Genomic DNA, 9,289 nt, shown 5'->3' on the forward strand with positions numbered 1-9,289 from the left:
AAATAAGATAAAATAATAACAAATAAACACACCTTAAAATGTGAACTATTTCTTCATCATCTGTATTAGTCAGGATTCTCTTAAAAGGACAGAACTTATAGGATACAACTAATAGGCTATATATACACACACATATATATAGGAGTTTATTATTAACTTACATGATCACAAGGTCCCACAATAGGCTGTCTGCAAGCTGAGGAGGAAGGAGAGACAGTGCGAGCCCCAAAACTGAAGAACTTGGAGTCCGATGTTCCAGGGCAGGAAGCATCAGCATGGGAGAAACATGTGGGCTGAAGCTGGGCCAGTCTCTCCTTTTCACGTTTTTCTGCCTGCTTTATAGTAGCTGGAAACTGATTAGATTATACCACTGGATTAAGGTCTGCCTTTCCCAGCCCACTGACTCAAATATTAATCTTTTCTGGTAACACCCTCGCAGACACACCCAGGATCAATACTTTGTATCCCTCAATCCAGTCAAGTTGACACTCAGCTTTAAACATCACATCATCTCTCTACTTTTTAAAAAATATCTTCCTGGGGAAATGATTTTAAGGAGGTTAATTGATTGAAAATTCAGAATCAAAGAATTTCCAGATCACTGGGGGCATCGCTCCTCAGAATGTTTAACAAAATGCTCCACAGAAACTATTGAGATGAAACCCACTGAATGGACACCATTGATTTGACAAGTCAATGGAGTTTTTCCAGCTCTATTTCCATCAACAAGGTTTGAAGCAATCCCGTAAGTTTCAATTTCTTGAAACTCAATTCCTTTCCCCTAAATGACCTATGTGTTAAAATGTGGACTTTTTAAAGTCCCCGGGTTTCACTTCATCTTGTGGATGAAACCTTATGGTGTAACCTCCTGAAATGCAGTCTGGTGCATACCGGCAGCAAATGAACTCCTTCATCAGTCCCTATTCCACCCCCTTGCTTTTTTATCTTTTTCTTCATCTCATTGACCACCTTTTTTTTGAGATGGAGTCTTCCTCTGTTGCCAGGCTGGAGTACAGTGGTGTGATCTCAGCTCACTGCAACCTCTGCCTCCCAGGTTCAAGCAATTTTCCTGCCTCAGCCTCCTGAGTAGCTGGGACTGCAGGTACCCGCCACCACGCCCGGCTGATTTTTTTGTATTTTAGTAGAGACGGGGTTTCACCATGTTGGCCAGGATGGTCTTGATCTCTTGACCTCGTGATCCGCCCGCCTCAGCCTCCCAAAGTGCTGGGATTACAGGCGTGAGCCATTGCGTCCAGCCTGACCATTTCTAATCACTGTTCGTTTTGTTTTGTTTTTTTTTTTTTTTTTGAGATGAATTTTGGTTTTTAAATTTTTTTAATTTATTTTTTAATCTTTTATTTCCAAAGATTATTGGGGACCAGGCGGTGCTTGGTTACATGATTAAGTTCTTTAGGGGTGATTTGTGAGACTTTGGTGCACCCATCACCCAATGAATCACTGTTTTAATGAAGAGGAATAAAATATATACACGTCATTCTGCCATGATGCCTCATACCACCTGAAACAGTACACAGTCACACATGGAACACACACAGTTACTAACCCAATTGGAGAATGGTACAAAATACAATCGTTACAGGTCCTGCTAGGAATATTTCGAGCATATGGAAAGCCTGCCTTCCTGAGATAGGCACCTGGAAGTCCCTGAGGCCTCATCTGCCTTCCTCTTTCCTTCTCCATCACTCTTCTCTCCACAGTACTAAGTTCATCTTGCTGAAGCCGCTGGGGCTCAGGCTGGTCAGCGTGATTTTCACCCTGCGAGAAAGGCCTCTTCACGCGGGTCCTGGCATGCTGCCTCTTGTGTTCAAGGTCAGCAGGGCTTATCCACTTTGGGCCTCTGTACTTCAAGGGGAAGCATTTGAAAATTATTTTTATTTTATTTTATTTTATTTTATTTTATTTTAAGATGGAGTCTCACTCTGTCGCCCAGGCAGGATGGAGTGCAGTGGCGCGATCTCAGCTCACTGCAACATCCGCCTCCCGGGTTCACACCATTCTCCTGCCTCAGCCTCCCAAGTAGGTGGGACTACAGGTGCCTGCCACCATGCCTGGCTAATTTTTTGTATTTCTAGTAGAGACGGGGTTTCACCGTGTTAGTCAGGATGGTCTAGATCTCCTGACCTCGTGATCCACCTGCCTCGGCCTTCCAAAGTGCTGGGATTACAAGCATGAGCCACCGCGCCCAGCTTCATTGATTTTTTTGAGACAGAGTCTTGCTCTGGTCGCCCAGGCTGGAGTGCAGTGGCATGATCTTAGCTCACTGTAACCTTCGCCTCCTGGGTTCAAGCGATTCTCCTGCCTCAGCCTCCCAGAGAGTTGGGACTACAGGTGAGCGCCACCACGCCCAGCTAATTTTTGAAATGTTAGTAGAGACAGGGTTTTGCCACGTTGGCCAGGCTGGTCCCAAACTCCTGACATCAAGTGATCCACCCACCTTAGCCTCCCAAAGTGCTGGGATTAAAGGCTGAAAATTATTTTTAACACAATTTTTATGCAGAGGATAAAAGGTGCCTGGAGCAAGGAAGGGAAGAAATAAAGGGTGAAAGGAACACCAGGAACCCCAGATCTTTCCCTACATTTTTCCCTACAGCAAGGATCTCATTACTCCTGAAGCACTCTTACCTACCCCACCACGACACAGGGGCTCACCAGTTCCTCTGCCTCTCCACTGCGATCATTCTACAGGTGATCCAGACTCACAGTGGAAGAATCAAAAACAAAAACTAAGACTGTAGCTCCAACATGGCTAGATCTCACCTCTAAGTGTATTAAATTTTCTCAGACAGGACTGGGTGCAGTGGCTTACAACTGTAATTTCAGCACTTTGGGAGGCCAAGGCAGGAGGATCACTTGAGCCCAGGAGTTTCAGACCAGCCTGGGCAAAACAGTGAGACCCTATCTCTACAAAAAAAAAAAAAAAAAATACCAGGTGTAGTGGCATATGCCTGCAATTCTAGCTACTCAGGAGGCTGAGGTGGGAGGATTGCTTGAGCCTAGGAGGTTGAAGCAGCAGTGAGCTATGATATGGCATGACTGCACTCCAATCTGGGCAACAGAGAGACACCCTGTCAAAAGAAAGAAAGAAAGAAAAGAAAGAAAGAGAGAAAGAGAGAGAAAGAAAGAAAGAAGAAAGAAAGAAAGAAAGAAGAAGGAAGGAAGGGAGGGAGGGAAAGAAAGAAAGGAGAATAGGAAGGAAGGGAGGGAGGGAAGAAAGAAAGAAAAGAATTAACTTCTAGATCTTGTAGGTAGCCTAAATTAAATTTATGGACTGTTCCTATAATATTTGTTACTGATTCAGGACCTGTCTCCAATCTGAAACTCCTTGAAGAAACCTAGAACCTATTTTCAGCCTTCTCACCCCAGTCAACTCTGTCTGTTCCTCCCTGGCACAATGTAAAACATTTAGCTGTGTAATCCAAGTGTTGACTGGCCTCACTGCCTGAAATACAATGAGAATGAGATAACATTCGCTTTAAAAAAAAAAAAAACTGCCGTAAAATGTACATATACAAAATGTACCATCTTTCTCATTTTCATGTGTACAGTACAATCGTTTTCAGTAGAACCACATTGTTGTGCAAACATCACCACCATCCATCTTCAGAACTCTTGCAAAACTGAAACTCTGTACCGATTAAACAAGAATTCCTCATTTCCCCCTTCCACCAGCCCCTGGTAACCACTGTTCTACTTTCTGAATTTGACTACTCTACACACCTCTTATAAGTACAATCATGAAACATTTTGTGGGTTTTTTTTTTTGTGGTTGGCTTATTTCATTTAGCATAACGTCCTAAAAATTCATCCATGTCGTAGCATGTGGTACAATTTCCTTCACTTTTAAAGCTGAACAATATCCCATTGTATGGATAGAACACATTTTGTCTATTTATTCATCTGTGTGTGAACACTTGCATTGCTTCTACCTTTTGGTTATTGTCTATAATGCTAATGTGAACATGGGTATAAACATTAGCTTTTAATGCCCAAATTATTATGACATCCAGAGCCTCTTAACTAGATGCCTTTCCCAGGTATTTCTGATGATCTACAAATACAATGACATGTTCCACACATCTGTCCAGGGGGAAGCTTGCAGCCTTTGGTAGGATGAGGCCTCGGACGGCTGCTGTCCACTTCTCCCATGAAGATGACTTCCTGTAGGGTCTGCATCAGCTTCTTAAGCTGCTGCTGTTCTCACACAGTGCGCTTTAGTCAAGCATGGGCAAGGACCCTTCCTGAACTTCCCACGGTGACAGATGAGACATGGCTTATATATTTAATAAGATATCTTTAGAAGAAAATGACAGAAACTCCAATCAAAACCGACTTCAGCCAAAAAGAGTTCTTTCGTTCACAAAGCTGAAAAAGTACAGGCATGTTCTTAGTTTGGGCGTGGCTGGATTCAGAGGCTCCGGTCTTCAGTCTGAGGTCATGGCTGCATGTCTTCAGGATTCAAGCTACTTTCTTGGCTCTGTTTTGCTCTGTGGACTTTATCCTCCAAGTGGCTGCCCCCGGAAGCTCTAGGCTTATCCCTTCCAGAGGTAAGAGGATGACTCTCCCTGAGAGTCCTAGCAAGACCTAAGCCTGGCTCTGATTGGCCCAGTTGGGGTCACATGCTCAGCCATGAACCAGTCACCATGGCCAACGGTGCACAGTACTCTCATTGGCCAGCTCTGCGTCACCTGTGCACCCACGAAGCCATGGGATGGGGCAGCCCTGGCTGAAACTCATGGGACGAGTGGGGAATCCAATCTTCCCCAGGAAAATTGAAGGTGCTATTACCAAAAAAGGGTGAGTTGAATATCAGGAGGGCAAAAACAAATGTCCACTACTCTTGAGAATAATAGGAAGGAATTGCAATACAGAAATTCTTTCAAATTGAATTCTAGATAGGACTGCTTTCAGAATTTGTAAGGCACTGACCATTCAACAGGGTCCCTACTCGCCCATGAGGACTGGGAAAGGGCAGTTTCTCCATGCCCTCTCCCAGGCCAAGGGCCACTTCCCCAGGCCTCATTCCCTGTCCTGGGATTATTTGATCTCCTCAAGATCTTGGATGGTGGGAATATCCACTCCCTCTGGGAAAAATTCCCAATTCCTGCCAACAGTGCCCTCTGGCCATAGGATTTCACCAAGACATTCACATCAGAACACAGTAGTTCAGCACGTATCAGACTTCCCAGCATCTGGCTTATTCAGTCCGGAATAACATCATGAATGGGACACCAAGACTTCAGGCCACGTGGGGTTTAGCCTGGCCAAACCCAGTTCCTTTTCTCCAGATGAAGGTTGGCTTGTGTGTCTTTCCTATAGTCCTGGAGACTTCTCTATATCTCGTGTAAAGAGCTACATGAAAAAGAACCGTCAGAGGCATTTGAACCAAAGCAACTCCATCTTGAATAGGAGCTGGGTAAAATGAGGCTGAGACCACTGGGCTGCATTCCCAAACAGTTAAGACATCCTAAGTCACAGGATGAGATAGGAGGTTGGCTCAAGATACAGGTCATAAAGACCTTGCTGATAACACAGGTTGCGGTAAAGAAGCCCGCTAAACCCAGATGGTCACGAGAGTAACCTCTGGTCGTCCTCACTGCTCCACTCCCACCAGTGCCATGACAGTTTACAAATGCCATGGCAACGTTAGGAAGTTACCCTATATGATCTCAAAGGGGGAGGCACGAATAATTCTCCCCTGGTTTAGCATGTAATCAAGAAATAACCACAAAGATGGGCAACTAGCAGCCTTCGAGGCTGCTCGGTCTGTGGAGCAGCCATTCTTTTATTCCTTTACTTAATAAACTTGCTTTCACTTTATGAACTCGCCCTGAATTCTTTCTTGCACGAGATCCAAGAACCCTCTCTCGGGGGTCTGGATCTGGACCCCTGTCCAGTAACTGTAAGATCAACCCATAACTTACTGATCTGGAATTGTGAGTGTGAGGTGGTTTGGAGGGATCATTCATCTGAAGCACTTAGCATCAGAGAGCTCGAGAAACAGCAGATATCAGTTTTTTAAATTACAATACAAATAATCCAGGCAGGGGCTGTTACTGCTCTGGCAGAGACAGACGCATCCAATGCTGAAGGAGGAAGCGGGAAGCCCGCCGTTAGGAGAATGGTCTCTTAGCCAGAATGGAAGGGACAGGGGGAGGGGAAGAGGCTCTCCCAGGATGGGCAGAGAAAGATGGAGAGCAGCAGCTGTTCAGTTGCTCCTTGAAGGACCCCACCCTGAGAGCCTGAAGGCAGCTGTTGTCAGCCCCCAGGAGGCCTATGGACCACAGCCCAGAATAGAAACTGGGCTGCTTGGGGCAGTCTCATCCCACGGAGGGTTTTAACCCTAATGTTGCAGAGCCCATGTGCCTTTCCACCTTGCCACTGCCCTCCATACAACAATCAACACAGAAGGAAAGGGTCAAAAGTCGCTTTTGGAGCTTTGCATTTGCACATGGGTGTTTTTAAGTCAGGTGCTAATGCCTGGTGGGCTGCCAAAACCTTGTTTCTGAAATTATTTTCTAGACCCTTCATATTCATCAGTATAGACATAGTGACGATAAACATTTTTATAGTAGACTTTCACACAAGACAGAGATCAAAGGCATGTGAAAAGGAAGTGATAAAAAGAGTCACTCTCAAGTATATCTTGGTGTTGATTTTATTTTTAATAGCTCAGCTATGAGACTCTGACTTTGTGCATATACTTGGAGCTGACGTTGGAAGCCTCCAACTGTGTCACAGTTAGAGGCTCTTCATGCCCAAAGCACCTCCAACCACCCAAGCCACGATGGCGCTCATTCTGTTGTTCCATCCCTTTTCTGAAGGCTTAGATTTGCAGAAGCCGTCCTGAGAGTCCTTGGCACTATGCTTATAATTTGGATTCTGAACACCACGTGAACTCTGGCACCTGGTTATGGGGTCCAGTATTCACAGCCCCCAGTGGGAATTATGGCATTTCTCTTTTGTCTCTTACAATACCAAATAATTGGGCTTTTTCTGTGAAAATAAACTGCTTTTAATACATGTATTAGTAAACCAAGAAAGCATTAATATTGACTAATTACTAATTTAAGCAAAGTAAAACCTATTTCAGAGTAAGGGAAAAGCATGCAGAAACACACATTGTTACGAACTGTTGATAAACAAGGCTTAATATAATCCTGGTTTTCCCCATTCTATCTTAAAGGAAAATCTCAAACTCTTACTTTCATAAACAAAACTTTGTAATTTGAAAGAGTCCGGGTTTTTATAACGATCGCATTCCTTAAAATTAAACTACAGTTTTCACTTTTCTTAAAGGGAAAAACATTGAAAACTTTCTCACAGAGAGAAAGCATTGATTTTCCTCTGAGTTCCTCCCATGAACTGTCTCGATCGCTGCCAACTCAGTTCCTTCTGTATTCTGTGCACGTGGAATACACTGTTTTCTGCTTAAAGAGTTATTTCCAACCCCCATCCCCAGCCACACCTCAGTTCCATAAGTGTTCATGGCTCAATGACCTAGGAACCCCAAGCATTCACCATAAATAAGGCTGTTTACTGACCTATTTTTACTAGGACTACTGAGATATGCTGAAACCTAGTGGCGGTTGGAGTCGGGGGGATTGAAGTTACACGTCTCTCTAGCACCATCAGTCATTGTTCAGATATTTAAATTTCACAAACAGAATCAATGGCCTGCTGGGGGCATTGTCACTTACACCGAGCAGGGCCATCTGTCGCAGCACTGGCATTTTAAGGCATTTTCGATGACAGCGTTGCGGGATCTCTTTCTTTGTTCGTGGATTTCAGGATGAAGTCCTCCAGTGAGGCTTCATGACTGACCAAGGTTTGAAATTGATATGGGGACTTGCTGATTAGGCTGCATTCACAGCAATTAGAAGATCATCTGGTGTAAAAACCGTCCGGAGAGAGAGGGGCACAGAATCCCTGAGCTCAGATCGAGCAGTGGAAGAGAAAGCCGGGTTTCCCTTCTAGAGGCAGACTTTTCCACTTTTCCCTAAGGGGTCGTCTCAGCAGCCCGCCTCTCAGCTACAACATGGAGAAATCTCACTGCAGATGTGCTAATCACAGAATTGCACAGGTACTCCCTGAATCCAACTTGTGTTATTAAAACAACAATGAGGCGTATGCGTTTGGCTCTGTTCACCCCCAGGGTGACCAGCTGTCTACTCCTCAGCCCAAATCCAGGGGATCCGTTGTCTAGGAATAATTTCTTCCACCTTGGGAATTCTCTGATTTACTCTTACCTAGGTCCACTGGTCTTGACCAAAATGTGAGGTGTCCCTAACTTAAGATTTTGACTTTTAAGAGGCAGTCGAGGAAATAATGTTATGAGGTTTATTTCTCTAGTGGTCAAAGAGAAGTAAAAAGGCAAAGCTAGAGTCCGAATGTATGGCTGCAGGTTCAAGATTCCAGGCCAAGTTCTTGGAACTCCAGCGCCTCTAGACTCACCAGCCCTACCAGCTCGTCCAGCCTCACCAGCCCCTCCAACCCCACCAGGCCCACAAGCCCCACCAGCCCCTCCGGCCCCTCCAGCTCTGCCACAGGAAATCCTGCCTCAGGGAATCATGATCCACCACCCAAGGAAGTATTTGCAGAAAAAAGAGATTCCACTGTTGCCTTCCCTCAAGGGTGGTGTTGAGCCCATTAAGCTTTCCCCAGCAGTACACAGAGTAACCATAAGGATTCTGGTGGGAAAATATCCCAAATTCTGCTTCCTTATGCTTCACCATACGGCCCTAGGGCACATACACTAATCAAGAACAGCCCTGGGCATCCTGTCACCCCCCACGGTGCACCTGCAAACTGGCTTTTACAGCAACCCTGGCTTCCAAATGGGTCCGTATCTTTCTAGGCATCGTTTGTAATGCTAACCTGTTTGGTACTACCCAGAAATGCTAACATTTCTACCACTTTAATCTAAAGAGATTAAATCACACTCCATGATACTTCTGACAACAAACAGCATTTTAACCAGTAATTTACGATACAAAGATTTTCAGTAAGGGGGCTAAGCCCTTCCCTGGTGGTTTTAAGAAACTGCCGGCCTCGATGGAGACTCCTCCATCAATTCCTCATCATTAGAAAAGAAACAATGGAGAAAAAAATCATCCAATTAAGTGACAATTCCAATGTGTAAATCTTATAATATTTTTGCATTTGTGATATGGGTTCTACACTAAAAACACAACTTGTCTAATCTGAATGAGATTTTTCAGGATGTTATCCTATTTTGTTTGTGCCTCTTGGTTTAGTAAACTCCCAACCA

Source organism: Piliocolobus tephrosceles, chromosome 8, assembly GCF_002776525.5.
Source record: "Piliocolobus tephrosceles isolate RC106 chromosome 8, ASM277652v3, whole genome shotgun sequence".
NCBI lineage: Eukaryota > Metazoa > Chordata > Mammalia > Primates > Cercopithecidae > Piliocolobus > Piliocolobus tephrosceles.